At 40.8% G+C, this 25,162-nt stretch overlaps 1 non-coding gene across 1 annotated transcript; it reads left to right on the top strand.

The window, feature by feature from the left end:
* Positions 1-7,467: 7,467 nt before the first annotated feature.
* On the top strand, positions 7,468-7,574 carry LOC122448996. The gene has a single exon (XR_006271817.1). It is a non-coding gene; the product is annotated as a U6 spliceosomal RNA (small nuclear RNA).
* Positions 7,575-25,162: the final 17,588 nt, after the last annotated feature.

The raw sequence follows: 25,162 nt of genomic DNA on the forward strand, positions 1-25,162 counted from the left end.
TAAGAGATTATCTGTATAAATGTTTGAAAATAATAAAATGTTAGATAAATGTTTACATTTTTATTTACCAAGATACTACATGCATTTTCCTACTTATAGCAGCTTTACATATACATATGTATATAGATGTTGCTGTTCAGTCACTCAGTCATGTCTGACTCTCTTGCAACCTTGTGGACTATAGCCTGTGAGGTTCCTCTGTCCATGGTATTTCCCAGGCAAGAATATTGGAGTAGGTGCCATTTCCTTCTCCGGAGGATCTTCTCGACCCAGGGATCAAACCCACGTCTCCTGCATTGGCAGACGGATTCTTTACCACTGAGTCACCAGGGAAGCCCATGTATAGATATTAAACTGAAATAAACTCAAGACGAATTAAAGATTGGAATGCTAAGGTACTGAATGTGCACCAAAATAGGAGAGTTTTGGCTTGACTGTCTCTTCTGTCATAGAGTGTGTGCACATGTGTGTGTGTGTTAAGAATTAACACGCTCCCTGTATATCATTTAAAAATAGAAATATAATTGTCTTCTTTCCAGACAACAAAAATTGTCATAATTTTGCAATCCCAAGAGTAAATTACCTTAATTCCCTAACCCCTCCTCCTCAACCTCCCCCTGCCCCTGGCATCTCCCAGTATACTTTCTGACTCTATGAACTTGGCTATTCTAGGTACCTCGTGCAAGTGGAATAAAACTATATTTGTCTGCACCTAGTGTATATTATAATACATTTTAAGGTTATTTTAATATATCTCCTACAAACAGATTGTACCTTAAATAATACGCTTTATATTATGTAACTTTTACCACAGTAAAAAAATACATTTAAAAAAAAAGTGTAAATCACACTGTGGCAATTTGTTTTATGTCTGTCAGATTTTTAAAGTGCAAATATCAATTAATATTCATTGACTAAACAAATGAGTCAAGATCCTTACATAAATTATCTTCTTTTCTAATAAAGATTTTTAAAAGATTTTCTAAGCTGGATAATTTTTAAAGTCTTTGTTGAATTTGTTATAATATCGCTTCTGTTTTATGTTTTGGTTTTTTGGCCACAAGGCATGTGGGATCTTGTCTCCCCAGCCAGAGGTCGAACCCACAGCCTCTGCACTGGAAGGCAAACTCTTCCACCATGAATTACCTTCTTGAATCATCAAGATTGTTTGAACTGAATATTGTTTTTCACCCACTTACACCTGAGGAATATGGGGTTTAGGAGATGAACTTGACTGTGATGAGGAAGAATAAGTGCCAGAGCATCAGGATGTAGAACTTGAGTCTCTGAAGTCCAGAATGCTCTTACTCACTCTTCCAAGTCATGAGCTAGGGGAACAGGAGTTTGTGTGAGAATCAATAAACAGACTCTTGCAGAGATATGTTATAACCCCATTTTCGGGATGATCAGACTGTGTTGGGAGGCATTTAGTGAACTGAATACAACCTAGCCTATGTCTAGCCTGAAATACCAGTCACATCTACCGGTGCTCTTAAAATCAGCATAAACACACTTAATTTAGTCTAACATTAGAGTCCTTTGGAGCAAGGATAGGTGAGAAGGAAGGAGAAGGTTCTGTGAATGAAGATTTGTGGAGCAGACACTTGTGCCAGGTGCGTGGTATTTATTACATCATCCAGTTCTGACAACAACCGTGTGAGACCGGCCACCTGGGCTGTGCTTGCCTCCTCTGTGTTTGCCAGAGCCCTGGGCTTAGTTTGAGCCACAGCATTTCAAATTCTGGCTCCTGGCTCATCTTCTGCACCGCACTAGGAATTTCTTGAAGGTGGATGCTGAATCTTTTTCCTTGTCTAAGAAATCTCCAGATCCCAGCACATTCCCTGGCCCCTATAATGCTCTAAAAATGTAAAATAATCACTTGTTGTGTACATTTGGAAAATGGAGTTCAGCTAACCTAGAGGGTTTTAAAAGTTAGAGAAATGAGACAATCATGTACATGAAAGAGCTGGAAAATAACCCAAGATATTTTATAGTCCGATGCTTAATTTTGTAGTGTACAAGCTCTAAGAAGCCAAGACTTCAAAGGCTGGAAGGATTGTCATGGGCTGAGACTAAACTTGGAAAGATTTACTTCTTTATTCATTTATTCAGTATGTTACAAATGCTTGTGATATATGGTGAACTCATTTGAGTATAAACATTAATACAATCCTCAACCCCAAGGCATGTACATTCTAATGGAAAAATCAGATATAAGATGATCTGTAAGATAGTCTTCTAATGTCTAGTTCAGTATAATTGTAATAAAAACATGTTGTTGTTCAGTTGCCCAGTCATGTCCAATTCTGTGACCCCATGGACTGCAGCACGCTAGGTCTCCCTGTCCATTATTTATAAAAAATAAAAACATAGGGGGCCATTTTCACTTTATAAAGGCCAATTCTGATTGTTTTATTTAAAAAATAATTTTTAATACCACTCACATCAACCTCTGGAGTAATTGAATATGTTTAAGTTTTCCCAGTCTGTTTGAAATTGCATATCTTATACAGATGGCAACTCAGTCCTCCTGGGTCCTGAGATGTTAGGACCCAGAGTTTGAACAAGTATAATATCATCATCGTCATCATCAATGACATCATCATATCATCTTCAACAACATCAGTGGCATCACAGGGACATCTATCAAGCATTACCATGTGCCAGATTCTGTGCTGATTCTGGCTGAAGAATGATGGACACATAGTATCAGCCCATTAAGATGGAAATATAAAATATTTCCAAGCAAAGAGTAATGAGAACACACCATCTCCTGAAGTCTTAGTCTATGGTTTAGATCGGGCATCAATGGACTGTGTGCTCTGGTCACTGTTTAACGAGGGAAGGAAGGCCTGCCCTGAGTGCGGTCCACAAACTTACCCCTCTGGGCCCCTAAAAGCTATGTGACCTAGTGACTGGGTGAAAATGGAAGCTCCTCGGCTTAGGGGACCGTCTGGAGATGAGCAATTGAATCAGCTCTTCCTCTGCTGAGTTAACTCAACCCCCTAGAGCCAGGGTCTCTGTCTAAGGGCTCCAATAAGCCTCCAGAGCATTCAGACTAGCTAATCTCACCCCAGGGCATCGTAGGGATTATCTCATCTCACACCCACCCCCAACAGCCTTGTGAGGCATTCTCTATTATTATGTCCATTTTACAGATGGTAAAGTGAGACTTAGAGAAACTAAGTTGATTTACAGTCATCAGCCAGTAACTGACAGGTCAGGACTTGAGTTCGGCTCTCAGGCTCTTTCACTTGACCTCAATGATCCATTGGCATATAGATTCAGTCTAATAGATAGCTTCTCCATTTGTATATATTCATAATTTTATTATATCCTATATATTGTAAAGTACCTAGGCAAAGTGTTGAACTCAGGAAAATTACTTTATAGCAACTCTAGTGGGCATGAGAAATGAAGTTAACTAAAGTCGTTGTTAAGCACAGAAAATCTGTGTTCTTGGGCTTGAAGAACTGAGAGCTTAAACAGGCCTGAAAAAATCCTTCAAGGATCCAACCAGTCAGCAACTCACAAGATCACAGAAAAGAATATTTTCATCATCCATCTTCGAGTAGGCTTTCAACCCATACTTACTGACTGGATGGAATCAAACAAACAGACTTTCATGTTTGACACAACATGGAACCTAATTGCAAAACCTATTTGAGGAACAAGTTGATGAAAGCAAACAAAACTAAATGGGGTGATTTGAAGGCATTCTCACTGTATTTGAGCATCTTGGTTTCTGGACTGAAAGGGCACTGAAGGGAATGTTGTTAAGTGTGGACAACATGCAGGCAAGGGCCAAATAGAATTTCTTTAACTTAATCATTTTGGAAACTGTTTATCCAGTTGGTATAGGAAATGCTGTGGAAATTGTTCTTGCGTGTTTGCAAGACAGTGACTGCATTCCATTTCCCTATCAATCTCTGTGCATTTGTGATGCGATTGCAACAGAGAGCAAATGTGTAATAGCTGCATCACCTCCATCTCTCATTTCAGCATTAAAGTAATATATAAGAGGATATTCTTGGAAATGATATTATCGCAAGATGAAATCAAAAAGTTAAGCTTCAGCGAAGGGGAGAGGAGTGAAGTCAAACAGTAACATTGAGCTTGAGTTCCTGAAAAAGGAATTTTCCATGGAAATGCATCCCTCGGAGATTCTTCTGGTGTTCAGGAAGTCAAATTGTCTTATTAAATGGTGCAGAAATTGACAGATTCCAAACAGAGACAGTAATCATTGGAGAGAGCACAATAATCTGGCACTATGGAAATTACAAATTATAATATTTTTCCCTTGAGTAAATGAAATATTCAGAAGAACAACTACATAATACAATAGAGTCTGTGTAATTCCTTGGTAGCTACAGTTAGCAAGCAATTTCATCACAATTGCATGCTTCTCAGTTGATAATGAATGCACAGAATTAAGTTTAAAATAAACTGTAAAATTTTTTGTAAAGTTACTGTGTATAGAACAGGGAGATTAGCCTGGTGCTCCATGACAACCTAGAGGGGTGGGATGGGTGGAAGGGGGAGGGAGGTTAAAGAAGGAGGGACATGTGTATACCTATGGCTAATTCATGTTGATGTTTTGCAGAAACCAACACAACATTGTAAAGCAATTACCCTCCAATTAAAAATAAATACGTTAAAAAGTTTTAAAGTTCAGTTTTTACATAAAGCACCATCAGGAAATACCAGAATGCTCTGGCAACCCGTCAAATAAATCTTGAAAAATATCTGTGCATTTTTCCTCTGAACACGGCTTCATTAAGGTAATGCTGCATGTGTATTATGTCACTTCAGTCATGTCTGACTCTGAGCAACCCTGTGGACTGTAGCCCTACAGGCTCCTCTGTCCGTGAGGATTCTCCAGGCAAGGACACTGGAGTGGATTGCCACGACCTCCTTCAGGGGATCTTCCCCACCCAGGGTTCCAACCCACCTCTCTTATGTTACCTGTATTGGCAAGTGCATTCTTTACCACCAGCGCTACGAGGGAACACTTCTTTATATCAGGAAATTTTTCTAATCTGCTTTCAGCCTATTTTTTCTTTTTCCTTTTATTTTAGTTTTTACTTTATATTGGAGTATAAAGTCAGTTTACAATGTTGGGTTAGTTTCAGGTGTACGGCAGAGTGATTCAACTGGATACATACATATATCTATTTATTTTCAAGTTCTTTTCCCATTCATGTTACTACAGAGTAAAGTTCCCTGTCTCTACATTAGGTCCTTATTGACCATCTATTTTTCAATGTAGTTGTGTATATCTGTTAATCCCAAACTCCTAATTTACCTTTCCCCTCTGGTAACCATAACTTTGTTTTCAGAGTCTGTGAGTCTTTCCTGTTTTGTAAATAAGTACATTTGTGTCATATTTTAGATTCCATATATAAATGATCCATGGTGTTTGTCTTCCACTGTCTGACCTACCTTGCTTGGTATGAAAATCTCTAGGTCCATCCATGTTGCTGCAAATGCAATTATTTTATTCTTTTTTGTGGCTGAATAATAGTCCATTGTTTATATATGCTATATCTTTATCCATTCATCTGTCAATGGGCATTTAGGTTTCTTCCTGTCTTGTCAGCCTATTCTGACACATAGCAATCTTGATCCTAAAGAAATAGGAAACTTTAATTCTGCCAGAAATATTTCTACAATCTTGATATGATCTTAACAAGATTGTCTCCTCACGCTTTTCTGTGGAATATGATATGGAAATCTGATACTGATGGGGCTGATAATATTAATTCATTTTATTCAACAAGGCTTTGAGGGGTGTCCTCTGCTTGAATACCAGGAGCTCCCTGTCACGAGGGCTACAGTGAGCACAGAGATTTTCCTTACAGCTGCTAATTTCACCTTCACTGTTACTGCTTTCTGCCACAAACCACATGTGTTCTTTTTTCTCTGCATCTCCAACAAGGTATCAAGACTGTATATTATCTTATTGGTGCTTCAATAAGATTCAACCCACTTTGGGGGTTGAATAAGAGCCCCTAAATCCCTGTGTTATTTTTTAACCATCCACAGAAGGGATGACACATTTCCAGTCTTCCATGACCTAAGGAGCAAATTCTTACCTGCTGTAGCCCAGAATTGCTCAGCAAGAACATGGCTCTAGCATCTTTATTTCCCCAGTTCAAAGTCTTTGGGGCAACTTAAATGGAGAGACCCAGTACAGCTCATTTACTACCCCTGCCATTTTAATGGGATGTTCTTTGACTTAATTTTGTCTCAATGAGTATAAAGCATCGAGATGCTCTCCCATAAACACGGAGTTGCCGCTGACAGCTTCTGGGAAGGAGCCCCAAGGGGCAGCGTGGTGATTTACTATACCAACAGCACTGCAGAACAGCTTTGGCACCAGACGTTTCTAGGGCTTAATTACTGCCTTTAAAATTTAAGCCAGAGTTAGGCACTGAACAGTACCCAGCAGAGGAGGGGAAAAAAGGCATCATTACAAAGCAAACAAAAGACTTGTAAGATAAAGTTGGTGTTATTCTTTGTCGTAGGTCCTATGGCGACACCAACCTAAACATCTCATCTTTCTTTCTGTGGTTAATTTTTCCATTCCTTGTATGACTTTCATTATCTATACAAAGAGAACTGGCCCCTTTGAATCCAACTGAAGTATTCTATCCACAGGTATTGTGAGACTTTTACACACTCCTTAAAGAAATCAGAATTTTTCTCCTTTCAGACAGTCTCTGGCCCAAGACACAAAAATTCTAGTAGTCCCAAAATGTTTGTATACTTTAATTTTTATTTTTATAAAATACTTTAATCTTATTATGTGTCATAAATATATTTTAAAACAATCCTGTAATCAATTTATGGAAAATAAGTTGATGATTTCAAGTTATTATTTCATTCAACTTACGGAAAATATTCATCACATAATTGGCAAAGCCATCCCACACTGAAATCAATCAGGCAGATCAAAGCATTTGAATTCTTTTCAAGTTATAAATGTGTTCTTGCACGTGTGTGCGTCCTAAGTCACTTTAGTCGTGTCTGACTCTTTGCAACCCTAAAGACTGTAACCTGCCTGTAATCTGTCCATGGGATCCTCCAGACAAGAATGCTGCAGTGGGTTGCCATGCCCTCCTTCAGGGGATCTTCCTGATCCAGGGATCGAACCCATGTCTCTTACATCTTCTGCATTGGTGGGCAGGTTCTTTACCACTAGCACTGCCTGGGAAATCCATAAACATGTTCATATGCTTTTAATTCTGTGAACCACCCACACCCCCTTTTCTCCCATTGAAATGTTGAAGATATGCTATATTTTTAGGGCCATTCAGAGTCCCAAAGACAGAACGCAGAAACAAACCCGCCAATGACGCTGTCTTGCTAGCTATTGTAAGAAGCAGCAGTGTAAGAGAAAAGGTTTTCTATACGTGGAAGGACCTTCTTCAAAATGGGGAATCACTTTTGATTAAGAAGGTGATGGTGCTCGCTTTGGCAGCACATATACTAAAATTGGAATGATACAGAGAAGATTAGCATGGCCCCTGCGCAAGGATGACATGCAAGTTTGTGAAGCATTCCGTATTTTAGGAACAAAATAGAAAGCCCAGAGATAAATCCATGCACCTATGGACAACTTATCTTTGACAAAGGAGGCAAAAATACACAATGGAGAAAAGACAATCTCTTTAACAAGTGGTGCTGGGAAAACTGGTCAACCAATTGTAAAAGAATGAAACTAGAACACTTTCTAACACCATACACAAAAATAAACTCAAAATGGATTAAAGATCTAAATATAAGACCAGAAACTATAAAACTCCTAGAGGAAAACATAGGCAAAACACTCTCCAACATAAATCACAGCAAGATCCTCTATGACCCACCTCCCAGAATATTGGAAATAAAAGCGAAAATAAACAAATGGGGCCTAATTAAACTTAAAAGCTTTTGCACAACGAAGGAAACTACAAGCAAGGTGAAAAGACAGCCTTCAGAATGGGAGAAAATAATAGTAAACAAAGCAACGAACAAAGAATTAATCTCAAAAATATACAAGCAGCTCATGCAGCTCAATTCCAGAAAAATAAACGATGCAATAAAAAAATGGGCCAAAGAACTAAACAGACATTTCTCCAAAGAAGACATACAGATGGCTAACAAACACATGAAAAGATCCTCAGCATCACTCATTATCAGAGAATTGCAAATCAAAACCACAATGAGGTACCATCTCATGCTGGTCAGAATGGCTGCTATCCAAAAGTCTACAAACAACAAATGCTGGAGAGGGTGTGGAGAAAAGGGAACCCTCTTACATTGTTGGTGGGAATGCGAACTAGTACAGTCACTATGGAGAACAGTGTGGAGATTCCTTAAAAAACTGGAAATAGAACTGTCATATGACCCACTGCTGGGCATACACACCGAGGAAACCAGAACTGAAAGAGACACGTGTATAACAATGTTCATCGCAGCACTGTTTATAATAGCCAGGACATGGAAGCAACCTGGATGTCCATTGGCAGACGAATGGATAAGAAAGCTGCAGTACATATACACAATGCAATATTATTACTCAGCTATTAAAAAGAATATGTTTGAATCGTTCTAATGAGGTGGATGAAACTGGAGCCTATTATACAGAGTGAAGTAAGTCAGAAAGAAAAACACCAATACAGTGTATTAACACATATATATGGAATTTAGAAAGATAGTAGCGATGACCCTATATGTGAGACATCAAAAGAGACACAGGTGTAAAGAACAGACTTTTGGACTCTGTGGGAGAAGGCGAGGGTGGGATGATTTGAGAGCACAGCATTGAAACATGTATATTATCATGTGTGAAACAGATCGCCAGTCCAGGTTGGATGCATGAGACAGGGTGCTCAGGGCTGGTGCCCTGGGATGACCCTGAGGGATGGGATGGGGGACATATGCACACCCATGGCTGATTCATGTCAGTGTATGGCAAAAACCACTACAATATTGTAAAGTAATTAGCCTCCAATTAAAATAAATAAATTAGAAAAGAATAATAAAATAAATCAATTTTTAAAAAAAAAGAGAAGGTGATGGATAAGGCCTCCTCAAGTTCTTCATTTCACTGGGAAAGGATGCCTCTCATGTTCCATGCTATGCTCTGTTGATGGTGCTTTAGAGGCTTTGAGTCTGAGGCAGATATTCTAAACACCAGGCACCTATAGATAGGCCACGTCTTTGGGAAAGAGGTGGAAAACCTAAGTGAATGGGAGCTGAATTTTAAAGATGTCTAGGAATTCTAAAATCCATTTTGGGCAAACAGACGAAACACATCCAGTCATCGCTGGTGTTTGGGAGCTAAGAGCTCTGTGGAAGAGACAGTACGGGAGGAAGTTTCAGCTTCCCCTGTCTGATCAGCCACACCCCATCTGCCGGGACTCTTAGTTCTTGCGATCTCCTCTAGCACTATTGGAGCTGCTTGTTATTTGATGTCGTTACCCCTGTCTTTTCTCTGCCTAGCTATCAGAAAACAGCTCGAAGTTCATCTCTGCCCACCCACTCTGGGTTAGATTTCACTGACTTCTCCCAGCTGGCCCCAGAGGCCCCCCACTCTATTTCTTTGGTCCTTCATTAACCTCCCTTGTCACCCTGCAATCTCTCTTCAGCTTCCCTCCCAAGGAGCGTGGATTCTAGAGATCCTGAAAGCTGTCTGGATTTCTGTAGCCACACAGCTTATCACACAAAGGTGCTCAGCAAATATTTGCTGGCAAACAGAACTCCCAGTGGCGGGAACTCGTTTACTGTTGACCTAATTTCACGGGTCACTCTTCTGCACATGTAATATCAACTTTCTGGTGTTACAGATATAGGCCTGTCAGAAAACTTGCAAGTCATTTTAAAGTCTGTGTCTGCAGACATAGAAAACAAACATATGGATACCTAGGGGAAAGCAGGGGTGGGAGGAATTGGGAGGTTGGTAGTGACACATACACACTATCACTACTATGTATAAAATAGACAGTTGGTGGGAACTTACTGGATAACACAAGGAGCTCTACTCAGGGCTCTGCGGTGACCTGGATTGGGGGGAAATCCAAAAGAGAGGGGACATGTGTATATGTATGGTATAGGTTATATGTATAAGGATTCATTTTATTATGCAGTAGAAGCTAACACAATACTGTAAAGCAACTAGACTCCAATAAAAATTAACTCATAATAAGTAAATAAAAATACATTTCAAAAAATAAATTGCTAATCCCAGTCAGCTAAATCATGAGTAAAGCATATTTTCTCCATAAAGAAGAAAAAAAATAAAGTCTGTGTCTGGTGATAGATGGATGGTGACCTGAAATCATCTCTCTTCCCAGACAGTAGCTCAGTTGGTAAAGAATCTGCCTGCAATGCAGGAAACCCTGGTTTGATTCCTGGGTTGGGAAGACCCGCTGGAGAAGGGATCGGCTGCTTTCTCCAGTATTCTTGGGCTCCCCTTATGGCTCAGCTGGTAAAGAATCTGCCTGCAATGTGGGAGACCTGGGATTGATCCCTGGGTTGGGAAGATCCCCTGGAGAAGGGAAAGGCTCCTCACTCCAGTATTCTGGCCTGGAGAATTCCATGGACTGTATAGTCCATGGGGATGCAAAGAGTTGGACAGGACTGAGTGACTTTCACTTCACCAGGAAGATAAAATAAGGAGCAATTGGGTGTGACTAGGAAAGACCATCTCCACCCCTAGTCATGTTAGTACGACATGAAACAGATAATAGTGAAATAATAATGTGGTTGGAAAAGTCGCTGCTGAGGCAGCACCATCACTGAGCAGGGCTTTGAAAAAGGAAAAGAAATGCAGTTAGCAGAACGGATGGCGCTGTGTCACCAGCCTCCTCATCAGATTGAACGTCTGAGTCGCATAGCTCTTTGTGGGTTGGGGTCCTTTATTCCACTGAGTTCTCTGATCCCTGGAGCTCACCGTGTCAGTTATGTATTCCAGAATTTGTGTCAAACTTGCCAGGAGCCAGAAATAATAGTTCAGTGAGATTGTGAAATAGAAGAGTGGATTTCCAAACATAAACAGCAGCGGATGGTATTTACTTTCTATCATGTGTGGTAGAGGAGAATGCGATGAAATAGTTTTTCTAAATTCTTGGTATAATTTTTGTCGTTAGTTCATAACTTACGCCTATGTTTCTAGCCAATCAGAAAGCCCTGCGGTGAAGGTAACAGGACACAGGTGAGGCCCCACTGGGCCAGTATCTTGGTACCGTCACTACTGGCTGACCTTGAGAATGACACATCACCTCTCTGGACTTTAGTTCTCACACCTGTAGAATGAAGAGCTTAATCTGAATGATATCTTACCAGCTCTAAAATCCTTAAAGACAAGGTTTCTCCTTAATAGTGCTTTTAGGGCATTTGTGCTTTACCCTCTAAGAATCATTTTATATATCATGAAAGTGTAGGTGGTTAATGAACAGTAAGCTGTGTTCATTCTCAGTCGCTCAGCTGTGTCTGACTCTTTTGCGACCCATGGACTCTGTAGCCCCAGGCTCCCCTGTCCCTGGAATGTTCTAGGCAAGAATACTGGAGTGGGTTGCCATTTCCCCCTCCAGGGAATCTTCCCAACCCAGGGACTGAATCGTCTTCTGCGTCTCCTGAATTGGCAGGAGGGTTCTTTACCACTGCAACACCTGGGAAGTTCCAAATAGTAAGTTACTTACCTCTTTTAAAATGATTTTTTTGACGTGGACCATTTTTATTGCTTCTGTTTTATGTTTCAGGTTTTTGACCATGAGGCATGTGGAATCTTAGCTCCCTGACTAGGGATCAAACCCCACACCTGGTGTATTGGAAGGCAAAGTCTTAACCACTCGACTGCCAGGGAAGTCCCAAGTTATTGACTTTTAATTCTGAGTTTTAGGAAGTGAAGTTTCTGTCCTAGATATACTTGCATGTAATCTATTTGCTAAAGAAACAAAGGAAGGAGGTAAGCATTGTACGAAGTACACCAGATGTTCATTGTGCTACGTTCTTTGTGATTTTAGACATGAATAGTTCAGCTCACTGAATAAATCTCTACTCTGAGCAAAATCTTCAGTAGGGAATTTTCAGGAAGTGCAGACTCTAGGGCCCTGGAACCACTCCCTCCACTGCAAGCAAAATACTCTCGATTCACAAATGGTTCCCACTTCCCAGGGCTCTGTGTTTGTGGCAATCAGTTAAAAAATGAATCGTGTAAATACTGTGTTTTTGCTGTATCTTTTATACATTTGAACATACATGTGACCACAGATAGGAAATCATTGACTGGGTGGGCGCTGTCAGTAAGCAGCCTAGAGAATTATTTATCAATAACAGAGTGAATGAGCAGTAAAAAGCAGGGGCTTTTATAGATGAGCAAGTGGATTTTAAAAAGAGACTTGTATTTTATTATAAAGTGAATTGATGGTGTCAGGAAAGGGTTAGAATTTCTGACCATCTGATCAGAACTTCAGCCCTAAACATAACCCCCTCCCAACCCCGTCAGACATGGACTGGGGTCTCTGAGTCCCTGTGCAGAACTGAAAAGCTCTCTGCCCACATCCTGGGCTGCACTGGAGGAATTTTAGTTTAGTGGAAAAAGCGAATGATTTGAAATAGGCTTCAACAAACTTTCATTGTTCTATGGGTAAACAGAGATAATTGGTCTTCAAAGGTGTTTTTTGCCAGGCGGGAGCTCAATTATAGTGTAGTTGTAATGCCAGAAGTCTGTGCCCTGCACCTACACATTATTCTCTGCACAGATCTTTAACTTTCCCAGCTATTCATTAGTTCAAGAGACCTTTGCTTTATATGAATCACGGTTTAGTGGGTACAGAGAAAGGTATTCATTCTACACAGCTGCTACTTTATTGCAACCCTTCCATTCTTCTTTTAAATTACACTCTGACCTTTGGAAAATGGGACGAAAATTTCAAAAGTTTATTGGAGATTCTCTGAAAAGCTATTACCCTGTTTTTGCTTCTTGATTTATAAGGTGTTCTTATTCTAAAATGTAGATACTCACACTTTAAAAGGAGATTAGCTATAAATAAACAGCATGCACAGTACCTTCCAGGGAAAGGATGATAAAAACATCTGTGCTGGGTGAGGGAAGCTAACAAAAATCATGGCCGAGTGTAGGGTATAAATGTGATGCCCAGAGAATGGGCAAGATCAATGTTCACTGGGGTTCTGGGGCGGGGGGGGGGGAGGTGTGCAGGGGAGCTTTCAGAGGACAAGGGCAAATACTAAATGAGGGTTTAAGGAACTCTTTAGCATGTGGGAAGAAAAAATTTAATGCTGTTTATACCAAAAAGAAATAAAGGAAATTCACCTTTCCATAATGTTTAATGTACACAATTACATTTGATCTGCAAGTCATGTGGTTTGATGGTTTCTGAGTTCAGACCAGGTGTTATGCTGGATCTTATTCCTCCTGTGCTTGCTTTCTGCATGTTTGGGAATAGTCAGCTGATTCATGCCTGGGAAAGTGGTTTACTGCATTTCCACATTTTATTTATTTCAAACAATTTTTATTTATTTTGTTTCTTAATTTTTGACAGCACCCCACAGCGTGTGGGATCTCAATTCCCCAAATAGGGATCAAACCCCCACCTCCTGTATTGGAAGGCAGAGTCTTAACCACTGGACCATGAGGGAAGTCTCCCATTTCCACATTTTAAATAATAGATTATTTAACGTACTTTGTAAAGATAAGGAGTGACCATGAATATCTTTTTTACCATCCAAAGGTTTGCTGCTTATTTTGTGGCCAAGTGTTAAGACACTTGGGAACAGAAAGATGAATTGCACATTTTTTTTTTCTTTTGCAAAAAAGATAAGAGCTCCAAGTTTTTGACTTTTCTTTTGACGAAAAGTGGCTTTTGGAGTATGCTACTGAGCAATAATAGGTGCACTTGGTTCATCCCTCTGTCGTCAGTGTTGCTGTTGTTGTTCAATTGCTAGATTGTGTTTGACTCTTTGCAACCCCATGGACTGCAGCCAACCAGACTTCCTTGTCCTTCACTATCTCCCAGAGTTTGCTCAAGCTCATGTCTGTTGAGTCGGTGATACCATCCAATGTCTCATCCTCTGTGGTCAATGCAACTTATTTATAATATGAGGGAAAATATAAGAGCTTTCTGGAAGAAGCTCGTGCTATGGAGAAAGAATTTTGAAAATGGGTCTTGGGAAATGTTACTATCATCATGTGACTTTTTTTTGAGGCAAATGGTTTAAATGAATCATTTCCAAAGATTTTCATATTTTTATACTTAAAAAACTTGGAAACAATATCCTAGTCAGTTTGAAATTTTTAAGCGGAAGAGTTGCAGAGCATTTTGAACCAATTTGTTGAAAACAGAAAAATGCAGCACCTTCTGGTTAGTAAATGAAAACATCTGCAAAGAGAAAAGTGTATTATCTGAATTTCAACAAGTTTTTGTATGCTTGAAGGAAGAGACTGAAAACAGAAGATCTGGGGCATGAAAAAATTACTTCCTCCACCTGGGTTACAACAGCCTATTAAGACCACATTTGGGAATAAGCTGAATTTAGTAAACTATTAATTTTGTAAATTGAACAACAGTGAATTCTAGATTGTTCAGTCATGAGTGTTTAACCAAAATTTTCAAAAATAATGACATTTAGTAATATTATACTCCCTAGAATTTTAGTAATAATTGCTTATAGTAAGAATACAATTTTGTACCTTCAACAAGTAGCCCATTATTAAATCTTGGTTCACGTCTTTCAAATTTCTCTCTGCATCTACTTCATAATATGCATATGATATTTACATGCAAATGCATGTGTTTACATGGGATAATATAACGTGATATGCATATGATATTTACATGCAAATGCATGTATTTACATGGGATAATATAATGTGATATGCATATGATATTTACATGCAAATGCATGTGTTTACATGGGATAATATAATGTAATACGTATGTGATACATGTGATGGTCATACTGCTGCTGTGCTGTGCTCAGTCGTATCCGACTCTTTGTGACCCTATGGACTAGCCCACCAAGCTCCTCTGTCCATGGAATTTTCCAAGCAAGAATACCAGAGTGGTTGCCATTTCCTACTCCAGGGGATCTTCCTGCCCCAGGGATCCAACTCGCATCTCTTGCGTCTCCTGCATTGGCAGGTGGATTCTTTACCACTGCACCACCTGGGAAGCCCTAAGAGCACGTTAACTGACTTTCATTCAAATTTAGTCACTTATTTATAAAGAGGGCAACAATTATGAGTAAATGGCAAAAAGTTAGATATGTGCCATGCGTAATGAAAGGCCATTAAGAATTTGTACATATGTCCTCCTATAAAGTTCCGCCTGATCCTTTGAATATTAATAACCTCAGATATGCAGATGACATCATCCTTATGGCAGAAAGTAAAGAACTAAAGAGCTTCTTCATGAAAGTGAAAGAGGAGAGTGAAAAAGTTGGCTTAAAACTCAACATTCAGAAACCTAAGATCATGGCATTTGGTCCCATCACTTCTTGGCAAATAGATGGAGAAACAGTGGAAACAGTGACAAACTTTATTTTTTTGGGCTCCAAAATTACTGCAGATGGTGACTGCAGACATGAAATTGAAAGACGCTTGCTCCTTAGAAGAAAAGCTATGACCAACCTAGATAGCATATTAAAAAGCAGAGACATTACTTTGCCAACAAAAGTCCATCTAGTCAAGGCTATGGTTTTTACAGTAGTCATGTACGGATGTGAGAGTTGGACTATAAAGAAAGCTGAGTGTCAAAGAATTGATGCTTTTGAACTGTGGTGTTGGAGAAGACTCTTGAGTCCCTTGGACTGCAAGGAGATCCAACCAGTCCATCCTAAAGGAGATCAGTCCTGGGTGTTCATTGGAAGGACTGATGCTGAAGCTGAAACTCCAATACTTTGGCCACCTCATGTGAAGAACTGGCTCACTGGAAAAGACCCTGATGCTGGGAAAGATTGAAGGCAGGAGGAGAAGGTGACGACAGAGGATGAGATGGTTGGATGGCATCACCGACACAATGGACATGAGTTTGAGTAGGCTCTTGGAGTTGGTGATGGATGGGGAAGCCTGGTGTGCTGCAGTCCATGGGGTCACAAAGAGTTGGATACAACTGAGCAACTGAACTGACTGAACTGAATCCTTTGAATGAAGGGGTGGAGGAAACTAATTTCTTCCTAATTTCTGAGGCTCCATCCTTCCAAGACTAGCAGAATACGGCTGCTCCTTTCAGAATGGCTGATAGTCTGTCATGTCTCTAATACTACATGTGTACATATAAATTTTATAAGTAATTTGAATATGTATATATATGTAAATATGATTTATTTGTAAATCATATGCATATGATTTACAAATAAAATAGAAACATTCTTTGAGAGTATATGCTCAAAACCATTTTTTTGTTGTTCCAAGTGTAGAGACCAAAGGTGAAGAGGAAAGAATATTTATGACGGACTCAGAAAACCCACATCATATTCCAAGTTCTGCCACTGAAGTGTAGTACCTCATGCAAATCAGAGCCAGTGGGTGAGGAGCGGGGTTCTTCTCAGAGAGGATTGATGGAAATAAGATTATGTGTGTTGACTGCCTGGCACAGAGCAGAGTAGAGCCTCCAAAACACCAGACCCATCACCTAATTATCCAGTGAGGACTTGGTGAAGAGGGTACAGTGGATTTGCTCCATCTCTTATAGCAGGTATTGGAAGGACCACCACTGAACTCCACCTGTGAGCTCTTTGGAGATTTCACATTAGTCCTGGTGACAACATCTGATGATGAGTTTCTGATAACAACATTTCCTTCATAGGTCAGCTCTTAAGGTATCACAGAGGAGGACTTTGGAATCTATATATACACTTACATTCTATATAAGCCACCCTAGTCTCAGTGCTTTGCACAGTAAAAAGCCCCCAGATTGACATTTATTGATTTTCATTTCTTTTTCCCACTGTCTTTAATCCCCCATGTCCAGAGCATTCTGGAGAGACCAGAAGAAAAAGGGGCAGGACCCCAAAGTTCTGTCAGGCTCCAGACTGTATCAGAAGCTAGGAAGAGAGTGAGGTGTTTACTTGTTGGTTAGAAAGGGCCAGAGATAAAGAATAAGACTGGTCTGAATCAGTGACTCTGAACTTTTGGGGAGTCATCAGTTCCTCTGAGAATCTGATGAAATATATGCATATTGTCCCTAGAAAACACGTACATTAAAGTACATATCATATTTTATTTAAGATTACAGGAAATCACACAACTTTTGGAGTCTACCCATCAACTTAATATTCTGTAAGTTCCAGCTCTAGTAATCTCTACATCTATAAATAAAGAGAAAAAGAAATTCCTTTCATAAAATTCGACTATTCACATCCTCATCCCAGCATTGCCGTTTTGTACTTGTTCACCCTTTAATTCAGTTTGGGGGCACTGGTGGTAAAATTAAATGTGTTTTATATATGTTCTTAATTTCTACCTGGATCAGTTCATCCCACCAACACCTGGATAAGGGTTTCTGAAAGTATTATGATGCTCACATCAACATTTCTACTTCATTTCTCCTTCCTGCGATCTTTTTTAAAAAATTTATTTTATTGAGGTATAGTTGATTTACAATGGGATATTTCCTTTCTGCAATCTTGATCATGACTCTTTCAAAGTGTTTCCTTCTTGAAATCTGGCAATGTGACTTCTTTGTCAAAATTGGTGTACTTTTAAGTACACCTGTTCACAAAGACATGTGGGATTGAATTTTTTAAATAACTAATGGAAGAGATTTAACATTTATGCACTGCTTACCCTGAACCAGACACTGTGCTTGGGTAGGAGGTGTTTATTTAATCCCATCATTATGTCTTGTAACGTGACTATTATGTTTGATGTTACTACTTTTATTTTAGAGATGAAAAAATAAAAACTCAGAGAATTTTAGTAATTAAGGAGTGAATTAGATGCTCAAACTCCTAGATGACAATTCTAGAATTACCCCTCTCAATGGGGGACTTCAAATACATCACTGAATCCTTTCTTTGCATTTTTCCATCGGTAAATCGTGTCTGTCTGCCGCTGACTTAGTGTATTCACACAGATGAGTGATTAGTGAGCAGAGGTTTTGACTGTGGCAACACCATCTGTTACCCTGACACAGATCTGAACTTTACTTATTAGTCAGCAAAACTTTTCTCCAGCCCCTCGGCCTCCAACTTAAGTTTTAGGTGTGATGCCCTTCACAGAAGGGAACATTTAAAGCCATGAGGAAGTCTAATTGGAACCAGCTCCCAAAGTAAGTCATGGAAAAGCCATTCCTGCTCCAAATCTGAAGAAGGAAGTCAACATGAAAACCCCACTTAGAGAGATCTGTCGGTTTATTTGGAAATTTCAGAGGGCTGTGTGGTCTGTCTGGGATATGATCAGCTAACAGCACACTATCCTTAAAATTGCTCTGTTGTTGGCCAACAGAGCTAAGTGAAAACATGATGGTTTGAGCAATAAATTTGTCTTAACTTCAACCTTATGTTGGTGAGTTTCAGTCATTTCATTACTGAAGAAAGATTATAGGTGTTTGTTTTTCTGCTTATGAACCTTGGGAGTAGACACTGTAAGTTAATGTAAATTCTCAAGTCTCTACATGATGAAGATAACGTGTTGATGGAGATGGCTTTGACAGTGATGACACAAATGCTCTTGAGGGGAATTTGTGGATAGCACTGGAGCACTACAAACCCATGGTAGTCGAAGATGAAAATGATGATAGAACCCCTTGCCACAGAGCCTTTGCATGTGCTAGTCTCTCTTTTCTCAAGGTGCAAGGGCCTGGAGTGGATTGGGAGACTGGTCATTCTTATTCTGGGTCATATTCTTAAGAATGCCTGTTCTGGAATGCCAGCAACACTGCTGTGACGCGGAAAGTTTCTGTGAAACCGTAATGATATTGCTTACCTGGGGACTCCTTAACCGCTTGAAAAGTGGAAGCTTGAATGGCACAAATCATGAAAAGTTTTCATGTGGCTGTGCATGTGTCAAGTGCTCCTCCCTCAGGAGCCGAAGTGACCGGAGAAATAGAACTCTTCATTTGTTTCATGGTGTTCACAGGAGAAGCAGCCAAATGATGTCGGATGGTTCTGAGAGAGTTGTTTCTAGGGGCACCTTTTATTTAGATGCCTATCGGCAAGGCATCAGGCTTCCCTGGTTAGCCTGGTTAGCTTCCCTGGTTTAGCTCAGTGCTAAAGAATCTGGCTGCCAATGCAGAAGAGGCAGGTTCAGTCCCTGGGTCGGGACGATCCCCTAGAGGAGGGCATGGCAACCCACTCCAGTATACTTGCCTGGGAAATCCCATGGACAGAGGAGCCTGGCGGGCTGCAGCCCATGGGTTTGCAAAAGAGTTGGATAAGATTTAGTGACTGAGCATGCACATTGACAAGGCTTATAGCTCCCTCTTTGCACTTGGGAACTTGATGGACACGTGAAGTTCTTGTTCGATTACAAAGGCACATCGGCTACTGGGAAAGACCCTGGTCAACATAAACAAAAAAGCAGGTGTAGCCAGAGCAGAGTTCAGAAGCTATTCCGGCCCTTCAAAAAAGTGTTCCTCTGAGTTGGGTTGGAGGTGACTGAGGTGTCAGCAGAGCCTTTACATGTGGCTGATTCCCTGCAACACAGTATGTGATGAGGGTTTAGCATCTTCTTGGCCAGATCTTCCATCACTCCACTCTAGGGCTCTTGGTGATCCACACCACCCTTTCAGGCTGACCATCTCCTTGAAGGACACGAGATATACTGGTGACAACCTTGATAAGGGTCCAATCCAGAAATGTTTCAAACTCAGTCAAAGTCAATGTAGGCTCATTTTCAGAAATGACAATGTTTCTGACCATCCAGGTGTTACAAATGATGGTGGAAAGCAGTGATTCCCATAGGATAGAGCTGAGGGTTAAAGAACGGAGCATTCCAAAGCCATGTTGAAGAGTCCCCAACCTCCAGGATCTGCCTGATGATCTGAGGTAGAGCTGATGTGGTAATAATAGAAATAAAGTGAACAATAGGTGTGATGCACTCGAATCATCCCCAAACCATCCCTGCCCCCCGCTCCCCCGATGCCTGGTGTGTTGAAAAATTGTCCTCCATGAAATCGGTCCCTGGTGCCAAAAAGGCTGGGGATTGCTGCTTGATGATTCAGCTCTCGTGAGGAATTATGATGCCACCTTGTAATTAGCCCCTAATTCCTCAATGTGGTTTTTAATTTACTTAAAGGTGCTAGTACATTAACATCAAATCAGCCTTGAAGAAATAAAAGCGCCCCAGCTATTTTACAAGATGAAACTATGTTTTCTATGAGAGGTACCATTAAGGAAGCAATCGCTAGGTGCTAAATGCTCATCTAAATATTTTATGTGCCTGGCAACAACAGAGGTATTGTTATTATTCTCAATTTTCCGCCTAAGGAAACTCACAAAGCCTAAATGACCTCTTCGAGGTAGAAGTGACAAACCCACCTGCTTTACTGCAAAACCATAAGTTTTCCTCTCTGAACATGCACTGCTGTCTGCACTGAAGATGGTTTTACAGTTAAAACAGAGAGACAGGGGTTTCTCCTGTGGCTCAGTGCTAAAGAACCCATCTGCCACGCAGCAGACATGGGTTTGATTCCTGATCCAGGGAGATCCCACATGCTGTGAAGCAACTGAGTCCATGGGCCAAAACTACTGAGCCTGTGCTCTAGAGCCTGGGAGACACAACAAGAGAAACCATCGCACTGCAGCTAGGGAAAAGGCCATCAGCAACGAAGACTCAGCACAGCCAAGTAAATAAATAAATAAGTAAAATTATATATTAAAGAAAGAGAGAGAAAAAAATGCTGCTACTAGCCCTCCTGCCATCCCCTCTTTTGGTCTACTTCCTTCCATCCTTTTTGAAATTTTGTCCCAGGCATATTATCTCCTACTTTAGTCATTATGGCTTTTTTGGGGGCATGGTTAATTTATGGATTGCATGCGCCTTAAATGGAAGTCCTAGCAGTTACGTTGATGAAATGGCCCAAGAGTGCTCTTCTGAAGGCAATGAAAAACAGCAATGTTTTCACTTATGAAAAACAGCAATGAAACAATCCACATGGGCAGTTAAGGGAAAACTGAAAACCGGAGCCTATTTAGATTACGTGCCCCGGGTTAACTCCCAGTTCTTATCTCTTCTCACCTTTCTGAATTACTTTGGGTCGATTTCCTCAATTTCATCAAACAGTAAAAAAAATTCTGTGTTTAATGACCCTGAGGTCACCTAGAATATAAAATGCCTTCATGATACAAAATGATTTTCAGGAAGAAATACAAATAGGCCAAATTAGGCTTCTTCTGTGCCTATTCTAGAATCTACAACATTTTGCATCATCTCAGAGCCCATGGGTGGGATTCTAGCCTACCACACAGTTATTCCTGTCTGGGCTAGGAGTGTCTGGCAGCTTACAATAATTTTTCACTGATCAATAGCAAAATGAGAAGAGAAAACATGAATTTTTCATCAAGCTCAGTTTATTCAATTTAAGGAATTGCCCTTTCCTCCCAAATGATGTTCCTCTGTCCCATTCGACGATGGGGTTTTGTTTCTTATTTTTAAATTTATTTTATTTTAATTTTTATTGGAGTGTAGTTGCTTTTGGAAAAGGAAATGGCAACCCACTCCAGTATTCTTGGATTATAGCATGAAGCATGGTGTAAACATTCTCTGCTTACCCTCTATGAAGTCTTCAATGGCCCAGTGATCAAACTGGCATCTCCTGCTTCTCCTGGATCGGCAGGCAGATTCTTTACACTGTGCCACCTGGGAAGTTCTTTCAGTGGATAGTCCTTGCTATTACTTACTAAGCATGCTTTTTATTCAGATTTGATTCTACTTGATTTAGGCTATCCCTGTTCTTCAGAAATTGCTCATTCTGTCATCTCTCTGCCAACAACCAAGCAACAGGGTCCACGCGGAGACTGGTCTGGCAAGTTGAAGGATTTGTAGGCATTGTGCCGAGGTTGAGAAATGAGGGCTTTTCATTTTCTTTCCTGTCTGGTTACTTACGGCAAGTAGATTTCCCCATGTGGAAATGAGTTTTGATATTTATTCAGAAGTTGACATTCTATTATTGTGTTCAGAAATCTGCAAAGTGTAATTTTCCTCCTTTTCCCCCACATGTGGGCAGGGAGTTCAGCCTCCCACACATCGATGCCAAGAAATTCTCCCTAACATATATTTCAGAAACTATTAAATAATTTTAGAAAAATATGGAACCTCAATACAAAAAATGTGCCTATAAAGTTGCATGTAGTAATTCCCTGGTGGTCTAGTGTTAGGAATCTATGTGCCAAGGCAGAGAACATGAATGAATTCGATCCCTGGTCCGGGAAGATCTCACATGCCCATATGCTGCTGGACCAGTAAGCCCTCGAGCTGCAAGTACTGAAGCCCATGCTTTAGAGCCTGTGCTTAAAACAAGAGAAGCCACTACAATGATAAGCCCTCAAACAGCGGCTAGAGAAAGCTGTGTGGCAATAAAGACCCAGAGCAGCCAAAAATAAACTACTTAATTAAAAAAAAAAATCTGTACAGTATTTTTTTTCCCCTCCACAGACTGTTTGCAACATACCTAGAGTGTATGGGAATTGGGGCTGGTCATTATCAGAGCGAGTGAGCATTCCTTTCTCCCTTCAAGGTGCAGTAAAGGCTGTTCTCCGAACACTAGCCATGACCAAGAATTCTGGGGGTTGCACTGTGGGGGGCCATCCATTCAGGAGCCATCATAGTAGCCGTTTTTGTTCTTGTTTGTTCTGGCTCAAGTTACCCTTCTGTGTTCGTTGCCCTGCATCGAGCAGGTAACACAAATAAAACTCAAACCTGTCTCTTCAGAAGAGGCTGAGCACACAGGTTACAGTTAAGGCATTGAAGATGTTCAGTGCAAGACAGTTTCCCAGTCTATATATTTTCATGCAATGGTGCATAATTCATTTACGGTTAAATCTTTAGAGCTCATTGTTCTTTACTTGGAGAGTTCAACAAGAATGAACATTATGGCACCGTATATTCTGAAGGTTTTTTGGGGTCGTGATTATTTTTTGTTGTTCCTTTTTTAAAATTGGAGTTTAGTTGCTTTACAATGTTGTGTTGGGCTTCCCAGGGGGCACTAGTGGTAAAGAACCCACCTGCATATGCAGGAGACGTAAGAGATGCAAGTTTGACCCCCGGGTCAGGAAGATGCCCTGGAGAAGGAAATGGCAACCCACTCCAGTATTCTTGCTTGGGGAATCCTATGGACAGAAGAGCCTGGCAGGCTACCGGCCACAGGGTCACGCAGAGCTGGACATGACTGAAGTGACTTAGCATGGATATGGTGTTAGTTTCTGCTGTATGACAGAGTCAGTCAGCTGTATGTGTGCATATGACGCCTCTCTTGTGGATTTCCTCCCCATGCGGGTCACCACAGAGCACTGAGTGGAGTTCTCGGTGCTACACAGCAGATTCTCATTTGTTATCTATTTGGACTGAAAGGTGATCAAGCCAGTCCATCCTAAAGGAAATCAATCCTGAATATATATTGGAAGGACTGATGCTGAAGCTGAAGCTCCAGGACTTTGGCCACCTGATGTGAAGAGCCAACTAATTGGAAAAGACCCTGATGCTGGGAAAGATGGAAGGCAAAAGGAGGAGGGCGCGGCAGAGGATGAGATGGTTAGATAGCATCACCGACTCAATGAACATGAATTTGAGCACACTCCAGGAGATAGTGGATACAGAGGAGCCTGGCATGCTACAGTCCATGCATTTGCCCAGAGTCACACTTAACTTAGGGACTAAACAACAACACTCTTGAGAGTCCCTTGGACTGCAAGGAGATCCAACCAGTCCATCCTAAAGGAGATCAGTCCTGGGTGTTCATTGGAAGGACTGATGCTGAAGCTGAAACTCCAATACTCTGGCCACCTCATGCGAAGAGTTGACTCATTGGAAAAGACCCTGATGCTGGGAGGGATTGGGGGCAGGAGGAGAAGGGGACGACAGAGGATGAGATGGCTGGATGGCATCACTGACTCAATGGACATGAGTTTGAGTAAACTCCGGGAGTCAGTGATGGACAGGGAGGCCTGGCGTGCTGCAATTCATGGGGTCGCAAAGAGTCGGACATGACTGAGCAACTGAACTGAACTGAAGCAACAATCAATAGTGTATACATGTCAGTCCCAATCTCGCAATTCATCCCACCCCTTCCTCTCCTCCTTGCTGTCCACAGGTCTCTTCCTCTGCGTCTCTATTTCTGTTTTGCAAATAGTATCATCCTTACATTTTTCTGCCTGCAATGCAGGAGACCTGGGTTCAATCCCAGGGAAGATCCCCTGGAGAAGGGAATGGCAACCCACCTCCAGCATTCTTGCCTGGAGAATTCCAAGGACAGCCCATGGGGTCACAAAGAGTCGGGCACGACTGAATGACTAACACTTTCTTTCTTTATACCGTTTTTCTAGATTCCACACTTATGCATTAATATATTTGATTTTCTCTTTCTGACTTACTCCACTCTGTCTGACAGTCTCTAGATCCTTCCATGTCTCTGCAAATGAGTGTGTGTGGTTCTTAATTTAGGAAAGTGGTGGTGAAAAGCATTGATTCCTGGCTTAAATCGCCTCCACAGCTTGCTGGGAACTTGCTGAGGACCAAACAAGGTGGGTGCTTGGGTCCACAGGCCATGTCATACCTTTTCCACTTGCGTTGAAAAGACAGTGAGGACCCCACTTCAAGAAGATGGATCCCTTGAGATGCCTTCAGAGAATTTTCACGTTTCCCTCATCTCTTTTTTGGCAAACATGAGAAGTCAACTGAATTTCAACTTCTTTCTGCCTACAGAAAAGCACAGATCTTTGAGCTCTGATCATGTTTTCTCTGGAAGCATCTAGCTCATCCTTTCTTTACTGTTTCTCTGCCCCATTGTTTCAAGGTTACTCTGAAGCCTGGCACTTTCATCATATGAAATTGCTTTGGATTGAGGAGAGATGAGTAGTTTTGGAAATATCACATGCGACATTGCATAAACCAGCCAATGATCAAATGTCCGTGGCTTTGAACAAAGAACTGAAAGAGGTGTCACAGACCACCCAGTTTAACTCCTTTATCTTATAAATGAGGAAGCCAAGACAGGGG

Source organism: Cervus canadensis, chromosome 10, assembly GCF_019320065.1.
Source record: "Cervus canadensis isolate Bull #8, Minnesota chromosome 10, ASM1932006v1, whole genome shotgun sequence".
NCBI lineage: Eukaryota > Metazoa > Chordata > Mammalia > Artiodactyla > Cervidae > Cervus > Cervus canadensis.